The 18,148-nt window shown below is 40.0% G+C and overlaps 1 protein-coding gene across 14 annotated transcripts in view; it reads right to left on the bottom strand.

The window, feature by feature from the left end:
• SLC10A7 (solute carrier family 10 member 7) overlaps positions 1-18,148 on the bottom strand; it is a 311,758-nt gene that overhangs the window by 238,982 nt on the left and 54,628 nt on the right. The window contains exon 4 of one of the 14 annotated variants that reach the window (XM_088827994.1): positions 17,384-17,497. The exons of the other annotated variants lie outside the window; for them this stretch is intronic. The gene's annotated coding sequence lies outside the window, so the exon portion shown is untranslated. Of the gene's footprint in view, positions 1-17,383; positions 17,498-18,148 lie in introns of those variants that run through there. 14 annotated transcript variants of the gene reach the window in all.

The following is an 18,148-nucleotide window of genomic DNA, read 5'->3' as shown; positions in this document are numbered from 1 at the left end:
CACCTTCGGAGAAGGCAATGGCACCCTACTCCAGTACTCTTGCCTGGAAAATCAAATGGGCAGAGGAGCCTGGTAGGCTGCAGTCCATGGGGTTGCAAAGAGTCGGACACGACTGAGCGACTTCACTTTCACTTTTCACTTTCATGCACTGGAGAAGGAAATGGCAACCTACTCCAGTGTTCCTGCCTGGAGAACCCCAGGGATGGGGGAGTCTGGTGGAAGGCCGTCTATGGGGTCGCACAGAGTCAGACACGACTGAAGTGACTCAGCAGCAGTAGCAGCAGCATGGACACCTTATCTTTGACAAAGGGGGCAAAAATACACAATGGAGAAAAGACAATTTCTTTAACAGTTGGTGCTGGGAAAACTGGTCAATCACTGTAAAAGAATGAAACTAAAACATTTCCTAACACCAAACACAAAAATAAACTCAAAATGGATTAAAGATCTAAATGTAAGACCAGAAACTATAAACCTCTTAGAAGAAAACACAGGCAGAACACTCTCTGACATAAATAACAGCAAGATCCTCTATGACCAACCTCACAGAGTAATGGAAATAAAAACAAAAATAAACAGATGGGACCTAATTAAACTTAAAAGCTTTTGCACAATGAAGGAAACTATGAGCAAGAGGAAAAGGCAACCTTCAGAACGGAAGAAAATAATAGCAAATGAAGCAACTGACAAAGAATTAATCTCAAAAATATACAAGCAGCTCATGCAGCTCAATACCAGAAAAATAAATGACCTAATCAAAAATTGGGCCAAAGAACTAAACAGACATTTCTCCAAAGAAGACATACAGATGGCTAACAAACAGATGAAAAGATGCTCAACATCACTCATTATCAGAGAAATGCAAATCAAAACCACAATAAGGTTACCATCTCACACAGGTCAGAATGGCTGCCATCAAAAAGTCTACAAACAATAAATGCTGGAGAGAGCATGGAGAAAAGGGAACCCTCTTACACTGTTGATGAGAATGCAAACTGGTACAGCCACTACAAGAACAGTATGGAGATTTCTTAAAAAACTGGAAATAGAACTGCCATACAACCCAGCAATCCCACTGCTGGGCATACACACCGAGGAAACCAGAAATGAAAGAGATACGTGTACCCCAATGTTCATTGCAGCACTGTTTACAATAGCTAGGACATGGAAGCAATCCAGATGTCCATCAGCAGATGAATGGATAAGTAAGTTATGGTACATATACACAATGGAATAGTCAGTTCAGTTCAGTTCAGTTCAGTCGCTCAGTCATGTCCGACTCTCCGCGACCCCATGAAGCACAGCACGTCAGGCCTCCCTGTCCATCACCAACTCCCGGAGTTCACTCAAACTCATGTCCACAGAGTCGGTGATGCCATCCAGCCATCTCATTCTCGGTCGTCCCCTTCTCCTCCCGCCCCCAACCTTTCCCAGCATCAGAGTCTTTTCCAGTGAGTCAACTCGTCACATGAGGTGGCCAAAGTATTGCAGTTTCAGCTTTAGCATCAGTCCTTCCAATGAACACCCAGGATTGATCTCCTTTAGAATGGACTGGTTGGATTTCCTTAAAAAAGAATGCGTTTGAGTCAGTTCTAATGAGGTGGATGAAATTGGAGCCTACTATACACAGTGAAATCAGTCAGAAAGAAGAACACCAATACAATTTATTAACGCATATATATGAAATTTAGAAAGATGGTGATGACAACTCTATATGCAGGACAGCAAAAGAGACACAGATACAAAGAACAGACTTTTGGACTCTGTGGGAGAAGGTGAGGGTGGGATGATCTGAGAGAATAGCATTGAAACATGTATATTACCATGTGCAAATTCAATTCATGAAGCAGGGCACTCAAAGCTGGTGCTCTGGGATAACCCAGAGGGATGGGGTGGGTAGGAAGGTGGGAGGGGGGTTTCAGGATTGGGGAACATACGTACACACATGGCTGATTCATGTCGATGTATGGCAGAAACCACCATACATTGCAGTGTACAGTAATTAGCCTCCCACTGAAATAAATTAATTTAAAAATAAAATGAGCCACAATGTTATTTCTTTTGAAAACTGATTTTTAGATTCAATATCAAATGATTAATTTCAATACTTCATTCTCCCAATCACTTAGAGAGATGACTGCTCAACACTTATAAAAATAAGACCTTAAATCTCAAATTTTAATATCCTATAGAAATTAGGGGGAAAAATCATGCATTTGTTTTTCTTTCAGTGCTACTTGTTATATCTATTAATACAATGAAGTTATTGTAGAAAAGCACTGCTTGTGCACAAAGTGTCTATTACACCTAATTATTCATAAAACACCCCGTTGACCAGAATACTGTAAGGAATATTGAAGCATCAATTAATGATTGGATTGAAAGGCCTCTATCTATTCAATACTTCCTTCCCTTTCTCTGGAGTTCTTAAAGATCTCAGTTTAACTGAAGTCTTTATCAGACACCAAGTGAGTTAGCAAGCACTGAAAGACTCTTTAGGAATATAAATGAGAAGATTACTCAAACCAGCTCTCCTTCTTTAACCACAATTAGCTTAAATACAAGATCTAAATTGTGAACACGGTTTTAAGATTTTTCTAGCATGTCCCTTAACCTGCTTCCTCCCCTCTCTTCCATATTTCCTTCAGCTTTCTAATCTTCAGCTTGAAAGAGGTTTATATTTTTCCGAAAAAAATATGGATGCTTTTTCAAAATGTATTCCCTTAACTACTCCTTACATCTACTTTCTAATCCCCAACTCACTTAATTAAATTCAGTGTGAATTTAAATTGCAATTAACATCTTTTGAGGGATTACATGTTCTAATCACAATTATGCAGTGAATACTTGAAACACATACATTTTGTTATATTATCTGAAATGCAAATTTGAGTCCAAAAAAGATGTTTAATAAAAATGTATAGTACTGAAGACTTTATTATGGATCCTAAGGGACTAGAAATGAGATTAGAAAGAGTAAAAGCACTGATACAAGTACAAAAACAAATTGCCTCACCTCCAACCCACTCCAGTACTCTTGCCTGGAGAATCCCACGGATGGGGGAGCCTGGTGGGCTGCCGTCTATGGGGTCGCACAGAGTCGGACACGACTGAAGCGACTTAGCAGCAGCAAGACCCCTGGAAATGGCCGCACTTGGCTACCCTCAACTGAGCTTCATCGCAGTTTAAAAACTACCTTCAAAGAGTTTTTATTAACCAAACTTAACTTTATGTTTTCCCCTATATTGGAAGCTCACAGGGGCTTAAAGGAGAGTTGATGCATAATATTCTATAAGATCAGGAGATAAACCTGTTTCCTGACCCAGCAATTTATAATGAAATGACAACTTCTATTACTTTTCCTTCAAAATAGCATTTCATAAGTTGGCAGGGTGCAGGGGAAACTGACATTTTTTGAGCATCTTCTATATGCCAAACAAGTGATATTTCTCATAATTCCTGAAATAACCCTATGAGGTATTATTCCATTTTACAGACTGTGAAAAATAAGGCTCAGAGAAGTGAAGTGATTGAGGGAAATAAGTGTAGTGAATTAGTGGTGACACTGGAACTCCTAAACCCACTGTGTCAATGTGAGATGCAGTCTTAGGCTCAGGAAGAAAGCCTTAGGACAGAACACCTATTTTCAATTGTCCATTTTAACTAGAATTCTCTCAAATCACTGGAATTTCAACAGACAACTTCCTATCTGGCTGAGAGCCTGAATAAATGATTTCAGAAGTTTCATTCTTAGGACTCTCAGGAGTCTTCCTACAAAACCCAAAATCTTGCTGAAAGCCAAGCTGACTTCACTGCCTTCTCAGTTTCCAGCAGTCAGGACAGGCTTTATCATGAAGATAAAATCTGACTTATTAACTTATGCCCAGTTTCTTCTTAGTAACTTTTCTCTTCAAGGTCTGTCAGTGCACTTATTAGATTGTTACCTCCAAGGTGAGGCTTATCTTTAAGAAAACTAATACAGATTCCACTCCCTTCAACAGTCAGCTTCCTGTTAACTATTCATTACCCACACAACCTTTGCTGACAAGCTTTACTAGCAAAAGAGGGACTAGTTAGGCTAGCTCTTATTTTTTCCTTTGAGATCATTATTATGAGATAATACCAAGTTACCTAAAGGCTTCCCAAGTGGTACTAGTGGTTAAAAAAAACAAAACAAAAAAAACTACCTGCCAATTCAGGAGATATAAGAAATGTGGGTTCGATCCCTGGGTCGGGGAGATCCCCTGGAGGAGGGCATGGCAACCCACTCTAGTATTCCTGCCTGGAGAACCCAATGGACAGAGAAGCCTGGCAGTCTACGGTCCACTGGGTCACAAAGAGTCGGACACGACTGAAGTGACTTAGCCGGAACACACACCACGTTACTAAGCTGCCTACCTAGTCAACCCTGAAAAGTAGGGTTAAAAACGACAACAACAACTAGCATGGTTTTCCTTTTATTCATCCATGATCCGTCTTCCTAGACCTACGTGATATGATTATGCCTAATGGGACACAACCTCCTGCGCAAAAATAGATAGAGACTGAACCCAGACTGGAAAGAGACAGGTAGGAAAAGGGCTAAGTTGTCAGCACGAAAACAGCCATGATATACAGGCACACACTAGAGGGCGCTAGACTTAGCTGAACTAGGTCTGACTCCCCACCAGCACTGAAGGGACCTCCAAGACCAACTTAACCATTGAGCCTGCTTCCTCAACTCAAAAATAGGCGTAATACTAGTACCTATTTGTAAGTAGTAAGTGAGAATTAAATGAGACAGTTCATATAAAGTATTAGCACAGTAAATGCTCAAAAAATATTAACTATACCATCAATATATTATCAAGTGGTTAGAACTATTAACCCATGACTTGCCATATTAGAAATCCAGAAATACAGGCAAAATTTCTGGCAAATTTTAAAAAGTAAGAGACAAACATCTTAAGGTGGGGGAAAAAAAAGGAAGGATGTATATTTTGGTGTGACACAAGCAAGTCTTTTAAAAAATGCAGTGCTGTTTTTTACAACATAACTCACTGTGTTTTGAATCATAACTTATTACATAGAATTCTTTGTTAGTATTTAGAGATTTGTCAGACCTCAGAAAATATTCAACATTTTTTTTTTTAACCGCTTTCTGGGTTAAAACCTGAAACAAGTCCTAGAACGGGGTTGGGAGAAAAGGTAGAAATGAACCTCTATAGCAGAGTGGGTCCTAACATTTCTAACTAGGATTGGGGTTGGGAATAAAACAATCATTTAGGGTGCTCACAGAGTCTTCTGAAAGGCAAAGGCTGACTGGGGAACACAACCAGAGGGACAGCAGGGTCATTAGAGAAGCTAATGGCTTCCAGGAGAACAGAAACCAATCCCTTTGGCAAAATCTTTGTATCTTTCTGTGAAATGCATCTCAATCCAGTCATCACTTCTCCAACTCTGGCCTTTCTCACACCCCTAATAAAATAACAATGTGGGGAAGGTGTAACAAGGTACAAATGGTGGGTAGAGGTAGGAAGATGGTCCCTAGAAGTTACCATTGGCATCAGAGAGGTTGAAAATTGAACCCAGTCAGCAGCTTCAAAACATTCCCAAAGGGTATGTGGACAAAGCTTTCTCTAGAGCAGTACTGAGGAAAGGAAAGAGAAAAGAAGGAACCTAAACCTAAGAAAGATCCATGAACCTAAAATCTGAGTATCATCATTGAAACCAACCCAGTTTTCCAGTCAGTAAGCATTTGATGTATTCCTTCTGTGTATAAGGAACTGGGCTTCTGTTTTGTATCATTTAGTGTAAGATGTGACCCTTGTCCTCAAGAATTTTCAATCTACAATGGAGTATGTATTTCAATATACAATGGAGTATTCAATCTACAGTGTGTGTGCTAAGTCACTTTAGTCGTGACCGACTCTTTGAGATCCCATGTACTGTAGTCCGCCACAATCCCCTGGGATTCTCCAGGCAAGAATACTGGAGTGGGTTGCCATGCCCTCCTCCAGGGGGATCTTCCCAACCCAGGGATTGAATCTGCATCTCTTATGCCTCCTGCATTGGCAGACAGGTTCTTTACCACTACTGCCACCTGCTGCTGCTGCTGCTAAGTCACTTCAGTCGTGTCCGACTCTGTGTGACCCCATAGATGGAAGCCCACCAGGCTCCCCCGTCCCTGGGATTCTCCAGGCAAGAACACTGGAGTGGGTTGCCATTTCCTTCTCCAATGTGTGAAAGTGGAAAGTGAAAGTGAAGTCGCTCAGTCGTGTCCGACCCTTAGCGACCCCACGGACTGCAGCCCACCAGGCTCCTCCATCCATGGGATTCTCTAGGCAAGAGTACTGGAGTGGCTTGCCATTGCCTTCTCCGCTAGTGCCACATAGGATATATCAAATCCAAAGCTACTTTAAAGAAAACCAGACATTGGACAAATGTTTATTTAAATCAAATAGACTGCTTAGATTTTCTTCAAAGTAGACTTCCTTTAAAACAGTTTATTGTTTATCCTGGGATGGGCTTCTTTCTGTGCATAATGGCTATGTGTGGGGCAGATATATAACTATGTTCTGACAACAGGTAGAGTACACAGCATGCACTGTTGGTTGGTGGCAAACAAGCATGTAAAGAAAGGCATAATCCTTTGACTATTTCTCTACTTATTTCATGGTCTTACTGTTTCGACACACCCCTCAAACACATAACTAAGCAATGTGGAAAGTGAAGTCGCTCAGTCATGTCTGACTCTTTGCGACCCCATGGATGTAGCCTACCAGGCTCCTCCGTCCATGGGATTCTCCAGGCAATAGTACTGGAGTGAGTTGCCATTTCCTTCTCCAGGGGATCTTCCCAACCCAGGGATCGAACCCAGGTCTCCCGCATTGGAGGCAGACGCTTTAACCATTGAGCCACCAGGGAAGCGAGACATGTACAATGTGGCTATAGCCACAAAAAAGGACTGCTTAAAACTGGTCCTTTCCCTTTTATTCTGTATATGTAAATGCACAATTACCTTTTTAGAACAGAGCCTTTTTGCTAATATAAAACAAGGTACCTATCTTAAACTTTAACAAAGCTTTCAATGGAATAGTAAAATGATTTGAAAGAATTATAAAGAATCATGTAGATCCTTTCTTGCCAGATATATGGTAACCATCCTACTAGCCTTAGGGAGCCTATACTAGACCCAGACTTTCTGCATTTGCTGAGCTTGAGAATCTCCCTGAAGCTCCTCCTTTTTAATCTGCAGAGTTACCAACACAGGCTGGTCTGCTGGGATGAGAGGGCAATAATATCAGTGACCATCATCTCCCGATTCTTCCTTGTGTGTCAGGCACTGTGTACACATTATCTTTACACAATCATCTCATGCATCAGGTATGGTGCTAAGTAATAAAGACAAGAGATATATTTAAAATATACTGCCATTTAAAGTTAGCTTAAATAAATGTATTAGAAAGTTATCACACATACAGGAATATTTGGAAACTTCCCCAAATTTAGGGCTTCCCCATTGGCCAAGTGGTAAAGAATCTACCTGCAACACAGGAGCCATAGGAGACATGGGTTTGATCCCTAGGCTGAGAAGATCCCCTGGAGAACAGTGTGGCAACCCACTCCAGTATTCTTGCCTGGGGAATCCCATGGACAGAGGAGCCTGGCAGGTTATAGTCCATAGGGTTGCAAAGAGTCGGACACAACTGAAGAGACTTAGAACACACACTGCATTTAAGCAAACACTAAAAGTACCTCCAGAACTGTCTAGAACGCTGGCCCAACTAGATTTTCTTTTCCATTCAATATTCTTTTAGCATTTGAAGGATGTCATATTATAAAACTAATTTAAGCTAATTAACTAATTTAAATTTAATAATTTAAGAATATATTCTAGGATTCTAGCATGGAGGGCTGCAGTTCATGGGGTCACAAAGAGTCGGACATGACTGAGCGACCAAGCACACAGTATACACACATACATTCAGATTAACCCTTTCAGTTAAATAATGTCTATTTGAACAATTTCTGTCTTGAATTTTGGTTTAAGCTACAGTTACTTCCACTTAGTGAGGCTTGATGATAAAAAGGTAGATCATCTAGGAAAAAGATAAAAAATCTTCAGTTGATTGAAATCTATTCGATGAATAGAAGCCACACATATTAAAATAATCATCTAATAACAAAAATAATACTGCTATAATGGCAATTAAGTATCATTATGGCATGCATTTATGAGTACTCAGTCTAGGGCAGACTAAATGATTTACATTCATTATCCTTTCATTTAAAATTCATACTATGCCCATTTTACAGGAAAAGTAGATGAGAGGTAAAGTAATTTATCTAAAACTAGAGAGCTAGTCATTAATAAAGCCAGGATTTGTACAGGTCTGTAGACAACAAAACTCACACTCTTTTCAACTGTATTACAATGTCAACATTAACTGAAAATAAAATGCTACTGCAATTTGAACCCTTACTAAAATCAAACTCATAACCCCCTCTCGAATATCCTTCCACCTCAATCATTTCCTCACATACACCCCTACCTACAGCCAAAAGATAGGTTTAGGCAGTTTTCTAAAGCCGCATCAGAAATAAAGAGAAATAAAAGTGGTGTCAATACAAACAATAAATTCTTCGGCAACCTAAAAAAATTTTTTTCCAAAGAATATAGTGGAATAACTATGGGACAAGAATTAAAGAATAATGAAGGTGTAGAAAAAATGCACTACTGTCAGCACTCTACCTGGGTACCAATGTGTAAGAGCATCTTAGTTGAAAACAAATCAACGTAAGTGCCTGTTTTGGAAAACACTGCCCTGTGCCATATATATATATATATATATATATAATACCAGTGTTAGGATGGAAAGCAAGCCCAGAAATTAATTAAGAAATGAGTAAAACCACTCATTGTGTTATGAGAAAAAGAACTTTGTAATAAACTTTCTCTATCTACTTAAGAGTGAAGTCTTCCTACAGATTTCCTTCCCTCATTTACATATCTGTGCAGGCCTGTTCTTATTTTTTTTTTCCCTTCCAAGCCCCTTTGCCCTTTCAATCATGAAGCATATTACTCCACTGTCAGTGCAAAGCAGTTCCTAACAACAGGGAACCCAGCTGGGATAGGAAGAGGGCAGCAGGCTCATGCATTAACATAATAATCCAACTGTGTTCCCATAGGCCCTTAGGGCAGACAGCATATTAGGTAGGCCTCCTGTGCAGACCCCGTGGAAGCTGCCTGATCACCTGCCTATCAACCTGTGGCAGCTACGGCGGGCTCAATAGCACCAGCTCCTGCCAAGCAGTGGTGCCCAATTACCTTACTACAAAAGACAGAAATCCATTTTTCTATGTCTATTTAATGTACTCAATGCATTTCCTTATTTATGATTTGACTCTGCGTTTCTGCAACATTTCCAGAGGACTGACTTACTGCCTTTTAACTTTTCAAAGTCTTTGTCCAAAGGCCGAATCACTGCAGTTGGCAGGAATGGGACTGAAAAGCAAAGTTTCAAATACGAGAGCCCTGTTGGTAAAAGCTTGGTGACCAACTGGTTGGTCACCAGTTGTCTATAAAGATTCTTTCATCATTCACTGACAGAGAGGACCAGAGGTGTGGGGAAGACCTGAAAGGCTGCCATCGCTATTTCCTCAAGGGGACAGAGGTGGGAGGTAAATCCTACCTCCCTGTCTTCTTGAAATGCAGTTTTTCTTAATTCTAACCCAAGTCAATTATAAGGTTCCCACAAAGTGTAAGCCTTTGTGCATGCCGAGCCCCTCATGTGGGAAGGGTGCGGATCGCTACAACCGGCTGAAGTAGAGAATCATAAAAGATATGATGAAAAAAAAATTTAATCTCAAATTATTATTAAAGATTCTTTAAAACAAACAAACAAAAAAAGCCAGCCCATCTGTATGCTTTTTACTTTTTATGTGTGTGAAATCCATATGTTGTTTTAATGCTGTCCAGTTCCTGGAGTGTTTGATTTACTCTATGTATGGTTTTCTTTCCAAACCACTGTGTGCCTGTGCTTAGTTGCTCAGACGTGTCCAACTCTTCTGTAGCCCGCCAGGCTCCTCTGTCCACGGGATTCTCCAGGCAAGAATACTGGAGTGGGTTGCCATTTCCTTCTAGGGGATCTTTCTGACTCAGGGATTGAACCCAGGTCTCCCACATTGCAGGCAGACTCTTTACCGACTGAGCCACCAGGGAAGCCTTACATGCCACAATGTCAGTCAAACAGGGAAAATCCAAGGGGTGTATTCTACTAAAAAGATATTATTTATATGCTACTCAAGATCACCTTCCGGAGAAGGCAATGGCAAGCCACTCCAGTCCTCTTGCCTAGAAAATCCCATGGACAGAGGAGCCTGGTGGGCTACAGTCCATGGGGTCGCTCCTAGTCGGACAAGACTGAGCGACTTCATTTTCACTTTTCACTTTCACACACTGGAGAAGGAAATGGCAACCCACTCCAGTGTTCTTGCCTGGAAAATCCCAGGGATAGCGGAGCCTGGTGGGCTGCCATCTATGGGGTTGCACAGAGTCGGACATGACTGAAGTGACTTAGCAGCAGCAGCAGCAGCAAGATCACCTTCAAAATGTTATAAACATACGCGTGAAATTATAATTCACTTCAGTGAATGAAACAGTCTCATTCTTTGATGAAATTTCTCCGTAAAAAAGTCACAAGGAAGGTGTATAATTTGACATTTAATTTAATATGGGAAAAAGTACTTTTAGAAGCATTTCAAGTAATGCTATTTAAAAGAGCATGAGGCTACCAATTTGGCTAGAGAAACATTTTCTTCCAGTCAAGTATTTCTTTAAAAAAAAGAATGAGTTTCTAGAAATATTATATTTTGGGGTTTTTAATGGCTATTTTAGTAAAAAATGAATCCTCCAGTCAAACAAAAGTGCATTTATCTAACATTTCTATGAATTTTAAATGATAGGGAACTAATAGTATTGTTTAAGTCAACCAACCTGGCATGCTTTATATCACATTCTAATAATTAGATAAGAATTAAGTATTAAGGGCCATATCTGCATATGCCATGGATTTTCATGGTTAAGGTTACCTCTGTTACCTTGGCATTAAAAATTTGGACATTATGTTAACAGATTATGGTGACCATGCAGCAACCTGTCAGTTCTTTGATTACTTCCACACATACCAGGCAGGATTTTATATAATGTAAATTCCCTCATCAGAAACAAATCTTGTTTGTTCTTCACCAAGCAACCAAGGGAAAATTCAAATAAATGAGAAAAAAAAAAACCCTAACTTTTTTTCCTTCTTCTGTGAACAAATCGTGAGCTGTTTAATGGCCTCTAAACAATACACTATGATATATATATATATGTTGACAGGAGTGTAAATACAAAATACTAAACTCAATAATAAATATTAATGCTTATACATGTATTAAACAGCAAAATTATACACATCCCCTCCTTGATCTTGTGGGGATTCCAGAGGCTCTTTATTCTTCATAAATTCTTATATTTTGACAAAATGTAATGTATCTTTCAAGTCATTAAGTACAGAAACTTGATATTTGATTAAAAAACAATAAACAACAGCCATGTGGTGACAGAATAAATGGCAGCCTAGACTTTACCATTTTAATTCCTTCAAGGGGTATGTTTCTACTTCAGCATAAACAAAAGAAAAGCACTGATAGAAAATAGAAATTTAGCTATTCCATCAGTAAGAACTTGATTTTAACTTAAACAGCAAATTACACAGCTAGAATAATTCAGCCTCTAAAGAACAGTAGAGAAGGAACAGAATTGTGGTATCATTTCTAACATCAGGAATTCAACTTTGGATGAGGTTAAAAATGAAAAAAAAAAAATCTAAACATAAACAAAGAAAAGTGTTATTTCAAATTATTAAGTAGGAGCAAATAGAAATAGAAAACAATGCAAAAGAAATCATATTTATTTTGAAGTATGATACACCAAAGCTTAAAATCTGCTCCCTCCCCTTCTTGCAGCCATTCCTTTAGACTGTGTATTCTTGTATTTGAAATACACCACACCTTCATTTTTATTCTACTGTAGTAGTCCCTTCCCACCAGGGAATTATGGAGAAAGGACCCTCTTCTCTCCATGTAAAACTACTTGATTTTAAGGACTTTACCCAGTTCAATTTGGTAGTGTAGGTGTGGCTTCAGAGACGGTTTGTAGCTAGTATATTCTGACATTTCTGCCAAGGATAAGATTAAGTATGAAATATCAAAACTACACGTTAAAATAGATGCCATTTTACTTTGTTTCTTCCTGAATAGCCCTTCAGCTGTTGAGGCACATACATTTTTCCCCAGGAAAAATCCCCAGGCTAAAATAACTAAGCTTCATATCTTCAGGAAACCCAGCTTCCCAAACATTATTCTGAGATATCTGATTATCCATGGGCTGTAGTTTCATTTCATAGTGAATCATGTAAATCTTACTTGAAAGAGGAAAAATATTCCACATGAAACATTCCTTTTCAGTCAATGATAATACTTAATTTTCTACAATTTCTAAAAAAAGTGTTTTTCATTTTAGTAATAGGGTTAGGCATCACAAGGATCCAAGAGCTGATCATTTTGTATTCAAAACCTAACTTTCCTCCCAAGATTGCCATCTCCAGCAGCAAGATACCCTACACTTGCCACTGGGGAAAGGACCTTATCATTTGCTAAGATCCAATCCTATCACTTTGCAACCTCTGAGCTGCAGGCAATTTAAAGTCAAAGACCACCATTTTAAACAGTAAATAGAACCTACTTCCTAGGAGGCACAGTGGTAAAGAATCTACCTGCCAACGCAGGAGATGCAAGAGACTCGGGTTCAATCCCTGGGTTGCGAAGATCCCCTGGAGTAGGAAATGGCAACCCACTTCAGTGTTCTTCCCTGGAAATTTCCAAGGACAGAGGAGCCCAGCAGGCTACAGTCCATGGAGTGGCAAAGAGTCGGACACAACTCTGAGCATAAACACACATGCACTGTATGGCACAGGGAACTCTATACTCGATGCTCTGTGGTGACCTGAATGGCAAAGAAATCCAAAAAAGAGGGGATACGTGAACAGATACAGCTGCTTCATTTTGGTCTACAGGAGAAACTAACACAACATTGTAAAGCAACTACACTCCAATAAAAACTGTAAAACAAATAAGTAAAAAATAAACAGCAAACAGATGTTCTAAGGCTATTACTCCAAACCTTGTGTGAGGATAAATATAACTTTAAAACTAAAGAAATTTAGCAAGCAAGTAAAAGGTAAGTAAGTAAGTAGCAGATCTTTCAGACCATCCTAGATTAAAAAGAAAAGCTTAAGATTCTACCCTTAACCTCAAAACTTTTAAAATTAAGAGAAATTAAAATGCAATTGGGTCATCACATTCTAACAAAGTCAACTTGATTATACCACAAGCAATTTTATTTAGCACATAATCCTATCACAGAAAATTTATCGATTACTCCCTCCATGGCCATTCAAGTACTAAATCATTATGCATTGTTATTAAAAGAATTTTTAAAAGAGGTCTTTATTACCTGGTCTTACAACTTAGTTCTCATTTCAAATCAGAACCTGTTCTAGAAAGTTACAGACAGAATGTTAAGAACTCAAAGATGATCAAAAAGAGAAATAAAATATGGCAGGGTAGAGTTTGTTGTTCAGTTGCTCAGTCCCACTCTTTGCAACCCCATGGACTGCAGCTTGCCAGGCTTCCCTGTCCTTCACCATCTCCCGGAGCTTGCTCAAATTCATGTCCACTGAATCAGTGATGCCATCCAACCATCTCAACCTCTGTTGTCCTCTTCCCCTCCTGCCTTCAATTTTGTCCAGCATCAGGGTCTTTTCTAATGAGTCAGGTCTTCCCATCAGGTGGCCAAAGTATTGGAGCTTCAGCTTCAGCATCAGTCCTTCCAGTGAATATTCAGAACTGATTTCCTTTAGGATGGACTGGTTGGATCTCCCTGCAGTCCAAGGGACTCTCAAGAGTCTTCTCCAACACCACAGTTCAAAAGCATCAGTTCTTCGGCACTCAGCTTTCTTTATAGTCTAACTCTCACATCCATACAAGACTACTAGAAAAACCAAAGCTTTGACTAGATGGACCTTTGTTGGCAAAGTCTCTGCTTTTTCATATGCTGTCTAGGTTTGTCATAGCTTTTCTTTCAAGGAGCAAGCATCTTTTAATTTCATGGCTGCAGTCACCATCTGCTGTGATATTGGAGCCCAAGGTAATAAAGGTAGAGGAGGGTAGAGGAGGAGATAATATAAAAAGAAATCTATGAATAAGGAAGAAAGAGTGAATAGGTAAAAAGCAGGAACTAGAAAGCCCACACTCTTCACCTCCTTAAATTTGATAATATCTAACTTTTTAAAGATCAGTCCTGGGTGTTCATTGGAAGGACTGATGCTAAAGCTGAAACTCCAATACTTTGGCCACCTCATGTGATGAGTTGACTCACCGGAAAAGACTCTGATGTTGGGAGGGATTGGGGGCAGGAGGAGAAGGGGATGACAGAGAATGAGATGGCTGGATGGCATCACCGACTTGGTGGACATGAGTTTGAGTGAACTCCGGGAGTTGGTGATGGACAGGGAGGCCTGGCGTGCTGTGATTCATGGGGTCGCAAAGAGTCGGACACGACTGAGCAACTGAACTGAACTGAACTTTTTAAAAACATAATTAAACAGATCTCTGTATACAGTATTGTGGGAGAAATGCCCCCATAAAGAGCTGATATACGTGGTAATGTTTCATAAGGTATTGGGGATGTGGGGGGAAGGAACAGGGCTGGGAAGAGATGAGCCCCAGTAGTCAATGGAGTAACCCAAGGTGAAGACATTCACAGGTTCATAGCCAGTAGCATTGGTAACTTCTGAAAGCTAAAAAGAGGCATGACTTTCTAGTCTTCTTAGCAAATCCCTATTATACATGTGTGTGTGTGTGTGCACGCACATGAGTGTGTGTGTCTTGGGAGTGAGGGGAAAGGGGGAAACAAGAACAGCCCCCTGAACTCCAAAGGGTAGAATGCTACTCCTGCCACTGGACTTCAGTCCTGGAAATATGCCTTTCAGATCAAATCTTGTGAATTGACTACTACTGTGGTACTAGGAGGTGCCTTGTTACTCTGAATACTACTTGCTTAACATTAGCCATTAACTGGGGCTGAAAAATATTTATGAAAGAGTGGTTATAACTGACAGACTGCTGATTATGTGTGTGCTCAGTGGTGTCTGACTCTGAGACTTCATGGACTGTAGCCCACCAGGCTCCACTGTTTATGGAAGTTTCCAGGCAAGTATACTGGAGTGGGTTGCCATTTCCTACTGCAAAGGATCTTCCCAACCCAGGGATCAAACCCAGTGAGTGTCTCCTGCCTCTCCTGGCATATCCAAAAAGCCACCAAGTACGGGAAGAATGTTACTTTACAGAAGCAGTGTAAACCACACTGTGGTTACAGAGGTGGAGCTGGGAGGTGTGCCTGGCCAAACAGCGGGGCTGGACACAGGGTTGATGGCCCACAAAAGAGTGCTGAATGTATTTCTGCCCCTGCTTCAAAAAGCAGAGAGTGATGCTGAACTGAAGGGACTGGAAGTACATTCTCTGATCCCTGAGCACAGCAGGTGAACACAGCCCCCAGGACGCATTGTAGGACTTAACAGACAACCCATGCACGAGTGCTGTCTGCCACCCTGAGCTGATCTCTCACTGAAACACAGCAGACTGCTGCTAAACCAGAAGAGGTTGCAGAGGAGGAGAAAGATATCCTAGAAGAAACAACAACTTATGGGCTGGGAATAAATTCAGCAAAACATAAATGCAGATAAATAAAAGAAAAAAAAAAAGAAATACAGATAACCAGACCCTGTTCTTTGTTTAACTGCTCAGTTGTGTCTGCGACCCAGGTACCTGCCAGTTTCCTCTGTCCTTGGGGATTCTCCAGGCAAGAATACTGGAGGGGGTTGCCATGCCCTCCTCCAGGGGATCTTCCCAACCCAGGTCTCCTGCATTGCAGGAGGATTCTTTACCGTCTGAGCCACCAGGGAAGCCCAAGAAGACTCTGGTGACAGAAATGGTGCTCACAGTGGGAGCTAGTGAGAAAAACACAGGTGGAAGGAGAAAAAATGCAGATGGCCCTTTGTCACAGAAGCAACAAATTCTCCTCTTGGCAGGGGAAATTCCAGTTGCCTCTCTAGTTCTTTGTGCAAGAAGCCAATTTTATTCTTGCTTCCATACTTAAATCTAGAAACAAAGAGATCAACCAATTAATCCTTATAAACTGCTCCTAGGGGCTTCCTTTCCCTCAAGGAGTTACAAGAAGGCTTGACCACAGCACACAGTAGATGAAATCTCTGCACTACGTTGCAAACACATATTTCCAATTAGGTTTCAGGACATTTTTACAGCTTCTATGCCAAGTTTATATTACCAGATGCTAAGAATGTGTGGTAGCACTTAAAGCTGGGCTAATCATGCTCTGGATAACAATGGTTTATGATGATCTCTCAAGGAAAGCAGGAATTAGGCATTTACATCATTTTGTTGTTATACAATGATATTCAACAGAAACAAAACCACAGGGTGTGGGGCCAACCTCAATCTTTTGTTCTCTCTTTTGATACTCTCATCTTGGGGCTAAAGACACCAGAAGTTATCATTAGGTTTTTCCTCACACCTTAGAATAAATTCAGCTATACACTTTGAGAGGCATGGGGATTAAGATTAACTCAAAAGAGCAAATGTACTCATATTGCCCAAATCTGTGTATGTCTAGACAATACAAAATTGTACCTATAAAGCAAACAGGTAAAGGATGGCAAACATTTTTAATTAACATTTCATTATAATACCAGTGTGAAAAGAGAGAGGTCAACTATTAATAAGGGACAGGTTTCCCACCACTGGGATTTACTCTGAATTCATTTTAAGACCAGGAAGCCGTGATCTAAAAATTTCCACTCCAAAAGGGTTAAAAAGTTGAAATAACAGTACTTTAAAAGTAAGAAACAACTCTTTGTACATAGGCTATCATGCAGTTCCAGACTCTTAATTTGTAACTTTAACTTAGAACCATAATGTCCACTTATTTCATGATAAATGATTACACACTGGATGGCGTTGTCTATTTTAGAGATTTTGATAAGGCATGTGACTTCCCTTTCACTTCTGTTTTGATACATGCACTTTTCAAAAAATCCACAAAAGAAAACATATCAGAAAAGAAATATACTCACTAAAATTTAAGGTTACTCCAAAAAAAGGGTTAATTAGAGAAACAAATTTTCTCAGACTGTTAATAATGGGAATGACACATACTATGCGCCCATAAGTAATTCTCAGGTATCTTTGATCTTCAGCCCCACGCGGTTTCTGGTGCCTACCGTAGCCTGGCCTCTGGGACTCTCTCAGAACCAGACATCTGGCTACTTTGTTGTTTTCGACTAATCTCCTCCCAGGAGAGCTCAAGAAATGACACCAGGCAAGGAGGGTCCTGGCAAGGGAAAAAACATTACAGTATTTACAGCGGATTACTTTTCGAGTGGACGAGACTATCAAAATCGTCTTCGAATTTCTACAGGGGTCTTGGGAGCACTTCTGTTTTGTGGTTTTTTCCCTCTAGCATCATTTAAATAGGATGTACACATTCTGTCTTTAAGGCCCATCAATCATCTTTAAGAACCCACTGAATGTTAATCACAGAATATGACAATGTGCAGGAGAAAGTTGTGAGGAAAAATACAAATCAGATTAATTCTTCACCCATCTGTTAGGGTTGGGTGGTGACTGATAAAACAAAGATTTTAATTGTTAGCTGAAGGGGTACACCAAAACTGTGGGATAATGTCTAAGATTTGCAAATACAGTTGCATGCCTCCCATTACACCAACTCCCTATCATGTTTCTTCTTTCAACTGGGATTTTTTTTTTTTTTTTAAAGATTCTTAGCTAGAATACCAGTCTACCAGAAAGGTTTGATTAAAGTGCACTTCTGTAATGTGGCTCTGGAAGAAAACAAGAGGGTGCAAGAAGTGATACAGCTTTAAAAAAAAAGCCAAACAATTCAGTCAAGGACAAAATGTTATTTTTGAAATAACAAAAATTATCAATATTTTCGCCCCAAGGCAACAAATCATCTTTAACT

This window comes from Moschus berezovskii, chromosome 19 (genome assembly GCF_049115385.1).
Source record: "Moschus berezovskii isolate FMDL1 chromosome 19, NW_MosBer_1.0, whole genome shotgun sequence".
Classification (NCBI taxonomy): domain Eukaryota; kingdom Metazoa; phylum Chordata; class Mammalia; order Artiodactyla; family Moschidae; genus Moschus; species Moschus berezovskii.
This window is presented reverse-complemented; position numbering and strand designations above follow the sequence as displayed.